General features: G+C 39.0%; 1 protein-coding gene across 1 annotated transcript in view; it reads left to right on the top strand.

The window, feature by feature from the left end:
• The first annotated feature begins 10,071 nt into the window (after positions 1-10,071).
• RAF1 (Raf-1 proto-oncogene, serine/threonine kinase) overlaps positions 10,072-13,631 on the top strand; it is a 33,969-nt gene continuing 30,409 nt past the window's right edge. Inside the window, exon 1 of the mRNA XM_009889927.1 lies at positions 10,072-10,132. The gene's annotated coding sequence lies outside the window, so the exon portion shown is untranslated. The remainder of the gene's footprint in view (positions 10,133-13,631) is intronic.

Genomic DNA, 13,631 nt, shown 5'->3' on the forward strand with positions numbered 1-13,631 from the left:
GGTGGTGGTGCCCGGCGGTGGCTCCGCTGGGCCGGTCCCCCCCCGGGTGTGCGCTCCGTGGCTGGCAGCCCTGCGCCTCCCGCGGGGACTCCCCTGCCTTTCTGCTGCTTCCATCTGCCCTTTCCCCAACCCAGAACGGAAAATGCGTTGTGTTAGCGTAACTGAATGCATTCCGCTCGGGCCGCCTTCAGTTTGAGCCGCTTGCTTGGTTGTTATTTTATTGTATTTTTTTAATCGACTTAGATTCAGCTTAAAAAATCGCATTTGAATACTGGAGGAAGATTCTTCAGTTTTCTGATTTCTTCTAAACTGTTACAACTTTGCCATGTGTAAATAGCGTTACTCCAGAGCCAGGGCTCAAAGATTGTGCTGTTTCTGGACTCTTTTTACCTACAGTCTATATGTACACACAAGTAACCTGCCCGTGCTAACAGCAGCACGTCTCTTGTCCGTTGTTCATCTTGCCTACATCAGGCTAAATAGTTTGTGTAGATTCTTTTTTTTTCCTTCTCAGCCTTTAAGTGACATCCATAAATACAGAGGCCTTACCTGGGACAATGAGACCTCAAAACCAGTTGCAGTGGAATTGGTCCAGCACAGCGTGCATTCCAGATGCAATTGTAGGTTGTCATAGGTGTGCAAAACAAGAAGGGTCTGTAATGGAGTAATACTAAGGTTCTTCAAAAACTGAAGCCAACTTAAAATATCTGAAAACAGTTTTGTACGAAAAACTTTTAAAATGTCTTTTACTTTAATGGTTCTGAAAAACTCAGCTCCAGATATTGCTTAAAGGATTGCTGCATTGGGTAAAACGAGGATATAATTTGAATGGACATGCTTATCCTTTAGGACATGTCTACAGTGTTGGTGCAGGAGAAAAGATTGGATTGGTGGATGAGAGAGTTAATTTCAGGCAGTTCAGTTAAATCTGTTCTGTGGACACCCGTTCAGAATGGAAGTGGCTTTAATTTAGTTTGTCTTAATGAATATTTTCTGTAGGTAAACCCTAAGGCTACAATTAATCATAAAAAAGGCATGGATCTGTATATATGTTCATGAAATGGATGACTGATTAATACGGCAAACAATTTAATCTTAGATCATTAAATCAGATGTGAACTAGCTTACTTGGGTTGGAGCAGTGGTGCTTTCAGAAATCTGGAATGTGTTTTTCATATGGTTTGTTGCCATACTTAATATCTTCAGGACTGGACAACTTATTGTGCAACACTGCTGACTAACCTGCTATGAAAGAAAATCTGGAAGTAGCAGAGAAAATATCTATTTTTTTTCCAAAGATATAATTTTTTTTTTTGCTTCAATACCTTCGGTGTATACATACAAATTTCCATTTTTTTATTCTTTAACAACAGCAAAGTCTATTCAAATTACATGTGAAGTTACTGCTGTCTCAGGGCCTGAACTTACTACAACTTAATAAAATAACTCATATTTCATAAACCACAAACATGACCCACGGAAATCATTGGTCAGCACTTCTTGGTATGCTAAATCAGCACTAGTTTCTTCTGGGACATATACTCCCCTCCTCCCCCCCAGTTTATTTATTTGGCTCCTTCATTGTTGGGAAACCAGGAGTTGAGGAAAAAACAAGTTTTCCTTGTTTTCTGTCTTTGAAAACAAATTAAATTGAGATGATGAGAGCTGTTGTTTCTAAATCATCTGTAGGAAATGAGAACCAAAAGCTGTTAGTTCAAATTACTATGTATAAATGCAGGAGTTGTGCTGATAAATTCACTTTTGTGTTATAGATCCAGAATGTTGAAATTATTTTTATATCCCTAATAAAGTTATGAGAGCAAACGAACTAACAAAGTCTAGTTTGATACCGATTTATATTTGGGTCTCTGATCATCTGCTCCAAACATACTGTCTTACCCTTCCATGACACCTTCAGTCATTCCCTTTGCCACACTGGTAATACCTCTAGCACCCCTTGCTCCCCCATTTTTGCTGTTGCCTCCAGATTTTTTCTCCTCCTCCTCTCCCTCTGGTCTTACATTGCTTGTCTACCTTCCTGGCCTGCCAGCTGGGTGGGAGGGAAGGTTTTTTCTTGGTGGTGATGTGCTGCTGCAGCTGGCGCACCAAAGGTTCGTGTTGTGGTACCCTGGCTGATGCAGAGGCCGGCACAGCGAAGGATTCTGCCATCCTTTGGCTTCCTCTTTCCGTAGCCTCTGGGAATTTCGTATTCTTGATGCTTCTACCTAACTGTTTAGTTGAAACAAGCTAATGTGTCCAAGAGCTGCTGGAGGAGAGGCAGAAGGACAGCTGGGTGGCATGATCACCTTAAGATCAGTTGCCTAGGAAACAAGGGTAATGGGTTTCTTTTCCAAATCTTCTATGCAAATTCAGCTTGAAACAAATAAATAATTGAAAAGGATGATTGTTTTTTAAGAAATAAGTTTCTGGACCATCTTCAAACTGTGTAACTGTGTGAAGAGAAATAGGAACGTGCGTTCTGTTTCTCGTAAAAACATCGAATTACATAAGTCAAAATTATCTTTTCTTGGGAAGTAACAAACGTAGTCAAAGCAAGATTAAAACTTGTGATTTAACTAAAATTTCAAGCATGGTGAATTCAGTACAATTTCAGTAAGTTTCACATAAGGGCAATTTGCAAATGAGCGGATATGTTTACATCTGCATTGTGCCGGTTTTGGTTGGTTTTGTGTAATTGCTTGTGCGAAAGTCTTCGGTATTTTCTGGGATGAAATGTATCCATTGTGTATTGAATAAGTTGTGGAAACGTTTTGTCAGCTCTAGAAATTAATTGAAAGAGGCATTGATACTACACTAGGAAATCAGGTAAAAATTCTAGCTTTATGGTAAATTAACAAGGTATTTTATCTGTGAGCATGCATTAACTCATGAGTTTTGAGACAGCATGAAGTAGATACGGCTTACTCTGTATGGCATTCTGTAAGGGTAATCCAGATACATATTTAGTGATGTTCCTAGTTTTTCTGAGAAGAAAGTCTGTTTTGGACAAACTTCTGTGAATAATTCTCAGTGCTCTGTTGGCTCGTGCTGCGTACACTATTTTTTGTAAACAACAATTTTGCTTTGAAAAGCAGCTGGCGCACGTTTATTCCTTTAGTGACTTGAATATTGTGTTTGAACTATAAATGTCATCTGTTTCACACAAAGTTGATTTTATTGCAGCAGTGCGTACTGACCTTCTACAGTTTAATAGAGTATGGTCATCTTGTGTACTGAAATGCTGCAACGCATACAGTAGATGAGGATAAACAAGGCGCTGTTCTTGAGTCATTTGTAAACGAGAAAAGCATTTTCGTGGTAGACTTCAAAGCTAAGAATTATAACTGATAATTAATACATAGAATGTTTACATAAGTAAGTGATTATCCTTTTTTCGGGGTTTTAAGTGACATAGTCAGTATGATTGAATTACATAGTTTCCAGAGGTTTTTTTGCTTGCTTGTGGGGAATGACAAGCTTTCTAGAGCTAAGATTTTAATGCAGAAAAACTCTGGATTCGTATAGGACAATAGGGTGGCAAAGGCAGGTCACTGGATTTGTTTGCAGTTGCAGGTGTGTCTGCCTTCTGCCGTTTCTCCTGCGCGTGTTCCAAAGGTATCCTGCACGCTGGCATAAGAGAAGCGGAGCAGTAGCACAGTTAAATCAAAGCTGGTTGGTTTTAACGTCAGGCAAAATAGTTTTAGAATTGCCATGCAAATAAGGGTGTAAGTGACTCTGCCGTGTTTTCTTTGCACTCATCTGAAAATCTGCAAACAGGATCTGTATCTCCAGCTCTTCTGATATAAGCCCCTTTTTATGATGATGATGTTGTTGTTCTTGGTTTTGTTGCTTGGTGGAAGCTTTTCCCTTGCTGTGTTGTGGCTCTCTGTAGATGCCGAGTTGATTACGGTAGTGCTGCTTCTTTTCTCTTGCGACTGCCTTGCATTGCTTCAGTTCAGCTTGTGCTGCATGCTTGCTATTGGTTTGACCCTAAAATACTTCATTTCTGACAAACAGCTGACAAAAGGGTGTTAATTAATATGGCATTCCAATTGAAATACGTAGTATCGGTTAAGAGCAGTTGAGACATCTTGTATATTTTTAGTTCACAAGCTAGAGGGAGGTTGCTTCACTAACTTGCAGCTGGGTGTGGCATGGGGTTAACCATATTAATTAAAGCTGGCTCAGAGGTTCAGACTTTAAAAGATGGCTCAGAGCCCCCATTACAGTCTTCTGTTACATAAATTTTTTTCACTGTAGAACAAGCTGGAGTTTTGAAAATGAGTGTTTTGGGAACACCTAGCTGGACAGACTAGCAAGAGGGACGCGCAAGGTAGTGCACAGCTGGCAGAAAGATGTCTGTAATGCCTTTGTACCTTTGTAGGGCCAATGCTTAGGTGTATATTGAGAAACTTTATTATATGACTAATCTTCCTTTTTATTTTTCTGTAATGTCTTTTATTTTGCTGGTCATTTGCTTCCAGTATATGTCCCTGTCAACTCTTATCAAATTTCTGCTAGGTTTTATGTATTCCACTTTCTTGTTCCATTCTCAAACATTTAACAATGTTTGCTCAAAGTCTGGTCATGCTTTCAATGTCTTCTAGAGTGGTCTTTTCAGTCTGTTAGCGTACCACAAAGGGCACTGCTCTCTCCTTACTCTCTTCATACCTGTGGAAGAGACGAAGGATGTCTCCCCCACTGTGACAGACAAGTTAATTATCATGCTTTTTGCTTTATTCTGTAATTTTCCCTGTGTAGAATAAGCTACGTGTGAGATTTTACATAAGGGTTTCTTGGTGAAACTGAAGGAAGCATAGTGAAACAGGTGAAGATATGTGCACTCCCTTGTGTTTGCCATGGGATTGTTATGGAAGTGTAGGAACACAGAGGAATAGTCCTGCAAAGTACCAGCGCACATGTGGGGAGGACCATGAGACCGGAACCTTCAATGGTGGCAATGTTGCTGGGAAGAAAAAAATACTGCTTAATAATATTTTAACCATTTTTTAAAAATTCCTAATTTATTGCTACCCCAAACAATGTTAGTTACGTTATTCCCAGATTATTATAGTAGGAAGTAAAATATTTTTATAAATCTATTGTAAAAGAAAAAGCAAGGTGGATTTTAATTCCACTTAATGTGGAGATGAAAGAGCCTGTAATTGCCTCTCCAGCTTCCAGATGAAAAGGTGTATTTTGATATATAGTGACACTTGGTTTTGTTTGTTTTTTTAACTTTGTTTTAGAAACTGTGATGTAAGTTTCACTGAAAAGTGATAATATTTGTGACATAGGCTGGGACTCCAACATCAGAGTCTATAAAACCTTTTTTTATGGTTTCAGAAGTTCGGAATTTACCTAGCAATTGTTAATTCTAAGATTAGAGTCAGGTAAATATTTTCCTTGTTTTGATAATTTCTGATAGAATTTGAATTCCTGCAGATCTAATCTATTTCATAAGGCCATTAAAATACTTTTTTTATGAGTTCTTTATTTGTGCACCTCTTGTTGAAATTTTGCGGTTTTTTTTTTTAAAACCAGTATTCTAAAACTCATGCATTAAATATAGCAAATGTGTCTAAACTCACTCTGCTTTTGAATTTGTGAGACCTATGTATATTGTTCATATAGACACATGGTACCAGGGCCACTGTGTGCAAAAAAGAAATATATTTTTGGTTATGGCAGCACTTTCAAACTTAAGGAGAGTTGAAGCTGTTGGCGATCATTCAGTTTTTCTTAGAATGAGGGGAAGAAATGCAATAGTAACTGTGCAAGCTAAGTGACATCCTGCTTTTTTACAGCTTTCTTTTCCCTCCCTATCTCCCTCTCCAATACCTTTTGAAAGCCGTGTCCCATCAATACCAATCTGTAGACATGAGCAGGCAGAAACCTGTTTGTGGTGTTGAAGATGGGAGGATACTGGTTTCCCTTGTACCTAATTAGAAAGCTAAGCAATTTCAGCCCTCTTTAAGTCAAGCTGCTGGCTAAGGAGCATGAATTTCTTCTAGCAAAACAACATTTCTGTCTCCGTTTGAGCACAGTTTTAAATGTTCATATTGTGGCGGTTGTTATCGTTATGTGGAAACATGGGAAAAAGCCATCTAGAGTTCAGATGCTAGGGGGTGGTTGTTCCAGGGTGGTTGGAGTCGAGGGGGTGCGTTCCCAGAAATGGGCCAAAACGGGCTCACTGGAGCATGGCACATGCCCAGCCGCGAGAGAATGCAGTAAAGTAGCTTCCAGAGTGTGTTGCAGCCAAAAGAAACAATAAAGTGTGCAAGCCTCTAATTTTATGCTGACATTTAACAAAAAATAAACCGTATTCTGAATTACATCACTCATCTGTGTTAAATGCTTTAGAAGCAAGTATAAAGCTTACGCAGGCAATAATAGCATGCTGAAACAAAGTGTTTGTGTCAGGCTGATACTGGGGATTGATTTCAGCTGAAAGTGAGTTCCAGAGCTTACTCTTAGATTTCTCAAACCTTTTAAGTTGGCTGTGTAACTTGTTCACTGGCAATCGAGAGGTTATAAAAAGAGAGCCAGCTGATGTTGCAATCTAAGCACTGGCCATATAGTGGAAAGACTCTCCTTTGGCATGTTCGCTAGTGCTATTTTTACCCATTCCAGTAAGATCTGCCCTTGTGATGTTAAATTACAGCACAGCACCTGGAATTATTTTGTTTTACAAAAGTGCTGTGTGCTCTGAAGAAAATTTTCGATAAAATTGTCAGGCAGATCGTGGCTAAAATTGTTAGAAATTTGAAATTTTTTTTTTTCTGTCACCACAAATAATGCTGCCACTGTAACTGTAAGAGATTCTTTCACTTTTGTTTGCATATTTTATGTCTGGCAGAGGGTGTTTTTTTAAAAAATTTTGGTTTCTTTTGTATATTGGTTGTTTTGTCTTTCTCAGTTTCTCATATGGAGACTTTAAATAGGCAATGTGATCTTTAAAGACAGGGAATTAATGGTGTAGCCCAGCAGTAACTGGAGTAGGAGGGTTTTGGCATAACTTCTAAAAAGCCTAGCTGATTTTGATTAAATTTTATGTTGATGGTTCCTTCACACAATAGAAAATGAATTTAATATTATTTCTGGGAATAGGTTTTTTAAAAAACATTGCCAATGACAGTGTGCTGCTTCTACCAAACTGACTGTAGTGAAAACTGGAGGAAACAGCAAGAATGTCGTAACACTGTAACACGGGTTCAGTTGTAGAAGTCTCCCATATGGGACATCACATATGCGGATGTATGACTGTCTGAATCACAGCTCTGAAATGTCTAAAGTTTGTGATTACCGAATCCTAAATACGGTATTGTCCAGGTGTATTTTCTAAAACCATCAATATCTAGTTCAAAAGGACAATACTGAAACACAAACCTGTCGTTTTAAATTTCTGTTTCAAACTCTTCTTCTGGCTAGTTGTGCAATTAGGTGTATATCGGTAGCAGAACTTTTAATTTTTCAAAAGCAGTGGTTTGACACTGAAGTAGGATCAGTGGTCAGCTTGCGCGAGTTCAGCGTTGTCCTTACACACCACCTGCTTGCCTTGCTCCTTCTCTTGCGCTGCGGAGTGTCTCAGGTGGAAATCCTGCGAGTAGGCGAACTTCCTCCGCCACAGAGTCGTTTTCTTCTCCGTTGGCTTTGCCATTGTCTTAGGTGAACAATTCTACTCGGGTTTAATTGAATCTCACATCTGCAATAACAGCTGCTGTTTTTGTCAGCTTTTTTTGCTTCTTAAACCCTCCTTGTCCTTGTTGCCAGTTCTGTTAGCAAATGTTCTTACTGATTTTTGGTTTTCATGTATCTCATATCTGTCAATAACAATATGTGATTTTTACTCCCTTCTATTGCTTTGGTTGCGGTAGAAATACTGTACCTGCTGCTTCTTTAACTCATCACAGTTGTTTTATGCTGCGCCTTCTCTTTTTGATTTGAATATGAGATTCCTTTTTCTTCTTGCTGATTTTACAATAAAAATGCTTTGGGTTTTCAGTCTGTAAAACCTCTACCCCTCCCCATCGTTTTTCTCTCCTCTTCTTCATCTAATGTTATCTGTCATACTGACTGGATCAACTTTCTCAAAGTTTGTCGCAAACTCTTTTCAGCTCAGTTTTTCGCTCTTGTTTTCCTCAGGAAACCAGTCTTTACAAATCTCTTGACCTCCTACCTAAATGTGAGGATCGTAACTGTATCCTTGTATTTATCAGTTTGCTAATTGTCAGCCTATATACTTTTAAAAAGCAAAACTCCCAACACTTCCCCCTCACTGCCTACGCCTATACTGGTGGCTGTGAGGATGTCTTTCTCAGGTCCTCTGCTTGTTCTTACGGTGTTTTTCATCTTCCCTGTTTTTCTCTGCTTCTGGCCCCCACATAGTTTCTGGTCACATCACTTTCCACGCCTTATTCCTCAGTAAAGTAATCTGTTAAAAATAAACAAACAAACAATACCTCCTCCTCCCTGATTCGGTATAGATTATTTCCTAAAGTCATTATTGCTGACAGGTTCTCTTCTGTTAGAGCTCAAGTTCTCAGCTTTTCCTCTGGTGTGCAAAAGGCGGAATTCCTTCCTCCCTTCTCCCCAGTCTCCCTGCTTATATTTTGCCATGATGGAAACCGTATTCACGATATTTTGTGTGTCACATTCCTAAATGTTTGCTGTGGAGAGGTATGCAAGTTAGTAAGCAGGGTAGATGTACAGTGCAGACTCTTAAGTAGGTGTCAGTTTTAAAATTACTAAGTGGCTCAAGGTGGAGATCACAAAGCATTCTTCTGGTTTCTTGTTAGTCTTTGGGAGTTTGCTGTCTTAGGTAAAATCATTGCAGCTTTTTTTTTTCCTTCTTTTTTTTCGTTTTTCCCTAGCCGCTCTATCCGGGAGAGAGGATATGTCTAACCAAAAGTGAGCTAGCAATAGATGAGCTCTTCTTGAATTTTTTTGGAAGTACTTTCTTGTATTTCATATAAAGAAAGATGTGAGGAAGCTGGACTGTTCAGCCTGGAGAAGAGAAAGCTGCGCGGGGGATCCTATCAATGTGTATAAACACACTGATGGGAGGGAATGAAGAGGACACCAGACTCTTCTGTAGTGCCCAGTGACAGCACAAGAGGCAATGAGCACAAATTAAATCGCATGAATCTCCATCTGAACATGAAAAACTTTTTTTTTTTTTTTTTTTTTACTGTGAGGGTGGCCAAACACTGGAGCCAGTTGCACAGAGAGGCTGTGGAGTGTGTGTTTGTGGAGATGCTCAAAACCCAACTGATGTTGGTCCTGGGCAGCCTGCTGTAGCTGACCCTGCTTGAGCAGGGGGGTTGAACTAAATCATCTCAAGAGGTCCCTTCCAGCATCAGTGACTCTGTGACTGTGTTGTGTCTTTGCCTTCTCTAACCATCTCTGCGTGGGATTGTTTTAGGAATTGCTAATTAAGTTGGGAACTTTGGGTAAGAAAGCATTTTGCCATTCACTATCTAGTGAATATTTTTGTATATTTGACTTACGCTTCTTTCTTTAACTGATCTGAGCTTCCAATCTTTTAATCAAGATTTCTTCAGCTTCCCTAGAGATTCTTCCTCTTACAGTTAATGCTTGTATGGAAGATACAGATAGCTTCAGAGGCTTAGCTTCTTACTACTTTTTTTTAGTTGGTTTTGATCCAAGATTTGTCATAACATTTGTGAGTCAGCAAGGTGTTTCTGTGTGTAAGTGAGGAACTGATGTCTGAGCAGAAAGTATCCAACTCGTACTTAATTTTTAGTTTAGTGAGTTTTTAGCGGTAAAAGAATTTTTTGATGTTCTTGAATAAGAATGAGATGATGTTGAGGTGGGGTAGCGTTTGGTTGTCAGGCAATCTGGCCTTACACGGTACATCTTGTTACACTGGAATGTTACATAAAATAATGAAAGGGTAGAAGGCCCTGAAAACTCTTAACAGTAGAAGGGTGATAAGTTAACTCTACTGTTGATGTAATTCACAAAATGTTTTGATTTATTAATTTGGTATGTTGTGCATGTGTATAAGTTTATCTATTAAAATAGTAAATATCTTCTTTTTTTTTTTTCCACAGATGATGTACGTCAGCCTTTTGTCATAGGACTTCATTCGCTTTAAGGAAAACTAAAGGTATAAATAACTTTCTCTGGTTATCTTTCCCTTCCTCCTTACCCTACTCAGTTCTTTCTTCTGAGGTCTGTGGGGCTTTCCTGGGGGAAGGGAAGCTCACCACAACTGAGCTCTGCGCTTATATTCCCTCACTACTACTGAAACTTGCTTTCTGTTTTTTGAAAAGTTCCACAAAATTGATATGATACCTACTTTTTTTTTCAGCGTTTGCTTTATCAGAAGCGTATGTTTAACTTAGGCTCTTACTTTAGTCAGTCTCCGTGGATATTTACTTTGCAGGGGGAAAGCCTTCCCCAGTTTAGAACTGTAGATCTTGATATTTGCCTGTCTCCTCCAAATAGCATTTGCCTTTCCACACAACTACAGGTCTGTTTTGAATAATCCAGACCTAATGTAAATCATGTCTGTGACATTATCTTACAACTGGTGGTCTCTTTTTTTTTTTTTTTTCTTTTCTGAGATTGTGTCTGAAACAAAATATTTTATACAGGTTTCTTTGCAAATAACAGTGCATAGGAAACAATAAAATAAAGTTAGTTGAGCTGTCCAGGCAGTTTGTAACTAGAGTACTGAAGTAGCGCCGTGTTAGATGTAGTTCATATTGCAGAAACATATGTTCAGCTATTCCCAGGTGCACTTCATTATAAAATAAAAGGGAGAATAATTGGGTTTATCTTCTCTCAGAAAAATATCTCAAGGCCCCTTCCAAACCTTTCTTGGTGCTGTTGCCCCTATTCCCTGCCCTCCCCTGGTCTGTATGTTGTTTCCACGCTCAGGCTCTGAGAACTGCGGTATTGACCTACCGGTGCCACTGCTGGTTCTGGCACAGAGCCCACATTTAATATACTGAATTTATTAGTTTAAAGCTGCCCTGAGTGAATGCAGAGAACACCTAACTCGTGAATTAGCTGGATCACTGCATCCTGTTCTGTCTAACTGTACAGATAATCTAGCATTGTCTGGTATTTTGCAACGGTATTTTAATAGCAACTGCGGTATGTCTGCACTGTACAATTAGCCTGCATGACTAGCAGCTCCCAGCAGTTACTTGAATAACCTCATCTGGGGCTGTGTTCCTTTTCAGCAAAACTGAGGTTGGTTTAAAGACTGGTATGTTCTCAGTGGTGATGTCCTCGGTGTTACTTCAGTTACTACATGCAGCAGAGGGAGGACAGAGCCAGTAATTCTTTGTGCTGAGATTCTTGGTCACTTTTGTTTAGTGCTTGAGAACTTGTGTGGGAAGGGCATTCGGTGGACTGCTGACATTTGAGTAACTTTTTCATCCTTGTTGTAAAGTGGATGAGTTCCAGGCGACTGTAAACACAGTTTGGGGCTTTCATCCCTCCTTGAAACAATTCAAGTGTGAGCAAGTTCAGAATGCAAATAGGCACGTGTCTGAGAATGTATGTACAGTTGATTGAAAGACTTGGGGAGGGGGGAGGGAAATGCTTGTCCAAAGTGTCTTGTCTGTGTATGTCAATACACATGTGACCTCACAGCCCTGCCTCAGCAACGCAAGGTCTGCTTTAAAGATGTATCTTTCTAAATCTTTCTCTGGAGGATTCTGCTATGAAGAATTTAATGTTATTGTGAAGAAACAAGAAGTCTAAGCGTAAGACTGTCATATAGTGTGATTCTGATACAGTCAGATAAAGCAGTGTTGAGTATGCTTTTTATTTCTAGTAATGCACTTGAATTTACCAAATTAAAAAATGAGGATGTCTTAAACATCACTTCAGCTTTAATAGTCTTCATAATGTTAAGAGAACACATTTAAAACATTGAGTGACCACCTCTTACTATTTATTAATTCTGGTTGTAAGATAAAAATTATAAATTCTTATACCCAAAAAAAGTGAAGGTTTTGCTCCCTGACATAGAGTTCTGGTGCTTTGTTAGCAAACCTGTACAAAATGTATGTGCAAAATTTGTGTCCTTTTCTTGCTTGCCTTTTCCTTTCATTGCTGTTTTAATAGCAATTTTATAAACTTTTTTTGTGAATCTATATAAACTCAGCAGCAGTACTTAACTAAAATTTAAAAAAGTTCTGATTGAGCGGCTGGAAACATCTACTGTATTTTTCTTTTTACCTGGGATTGCTTTTTTGCTTTGGGAAAGGGAAGTATTTGGATTCTGTATGCCTTTGTGCTCTTTCAGATACAAGCAGAGTGTTCAGTGCTCCTGTTTCTCTAATGAAGGAATTCAGGTTTTGTAGAGAAACTTATAGAGCTCTGCATTTGAACTTGATAGAAATTTCCTGTGGAGAGAAGTGGGTGACTGACATGGGAATGATCTGTGTGGAAAGGACAAACCAAACAGATCTTCCTAAAAATTGGTTAGGAAAAGTAGCCTGGAACCGTTGTAATCAACAGAGACGAGCAGGCACGGGGCGGGGGGGCAAAGGTGCAGACAGTAATGGTGACCAATCCCTGCTAACCAGAGCCGAAAGTACAACCTGCTGCAGCCAAGAAGTACAACTTGGTTTATGCTTACTAACCAAAGCTTTACTCTGAAAGTTGCTCTTAAAGGTGTTAATCTTGCAAAGGATTAATCAGTCTGAAGGTGTGTCAGACTGAGAGTTGTACTGCTTGTGCCCTCTTTATTGTAGAGCCCAATTACTGGAAAACCAATGTTGTTTTTTTTCCTTAAATATTTCAAAGTTACATTAGCAGCTTAATGGCTGAAGTAGTGACTAAGAAAGGAATGGTTCAGAGAAGTAGAGAAAAAGATGAGAAGAGATACTTCCAAGATCAGAACAAATGAGGCACAAATTGTATGTGTAATCTTTCGGTGTTGGTTGGGGTTTTGGGGGGGTTGGAGTTGTTTTTTTCTGTGTGTGTTTTTGTTTTTTTCCTCCTGTTAATTTTAATTATTTAATTTTTTTCAGTTCTGTTAGGGGAGAGCTTGCTTTTTGGTGTTGATTTGTTAAAATGAAGGACATTCGAAGGAAAAATGCTAGCCTTGTAGATGTCTGAAAGATCTGCTTGGGTTGTTAGACTGATCCTGACTCATGCCCTGCATTCAGGTTTACATGGATCACAGCTTTATTAATATAGGAATGGGTCCATATTTATCTTCTATTGCTATGAAAAGTTACTTTAAAAAATACTGCTATGTATCACAGTAGATACTTGTTTGGTGTGGGTTTCTTTTTTTCCTCCAGCCAACCGGTAACCCGTGCAATAAATCAATTGAGAATTACTGTGTGGGAGGGGAACTGGGAAAAGACCACAGTTAAATGTATTATTGATCTTTTTGTGTCAGAGATGAACATTTTTCTTATAAGCAACTCTTAAAGCTTATATTTTCTAACAAAAGATTCGTTTTGAAATGGATTCCGGGTTTTGTTCTGTGGTGTTTTGCCTTTGCATATGTATTTCATTAAACATGAGTGTGACTTTTAATTGTTTGTGTGGATAAAAACGGCAGTGTGTGGGTTGGGAGGGGGAACTGTATTTACATTTTCTTTAAAAGCTTTTGGTGTTTGTTTCAGAAATGA

The sequence above is a fragment of the Charadrius vociferus genome, unplaced genomic scaffold (assembly GCF_000708025.1).
Source record: "Charadrius vociferus isolate BGI_N301 unplaced genomic scaffold, ASM70802v2 scaffold67, whole genome shotgun sequence".
Classification (NCBI taxonomy): Eukaryota; Metazoa; Chordata; class Aves; order Charadriiformes; family Charadriidae; genus Charadrius; species Charadrius vociferus.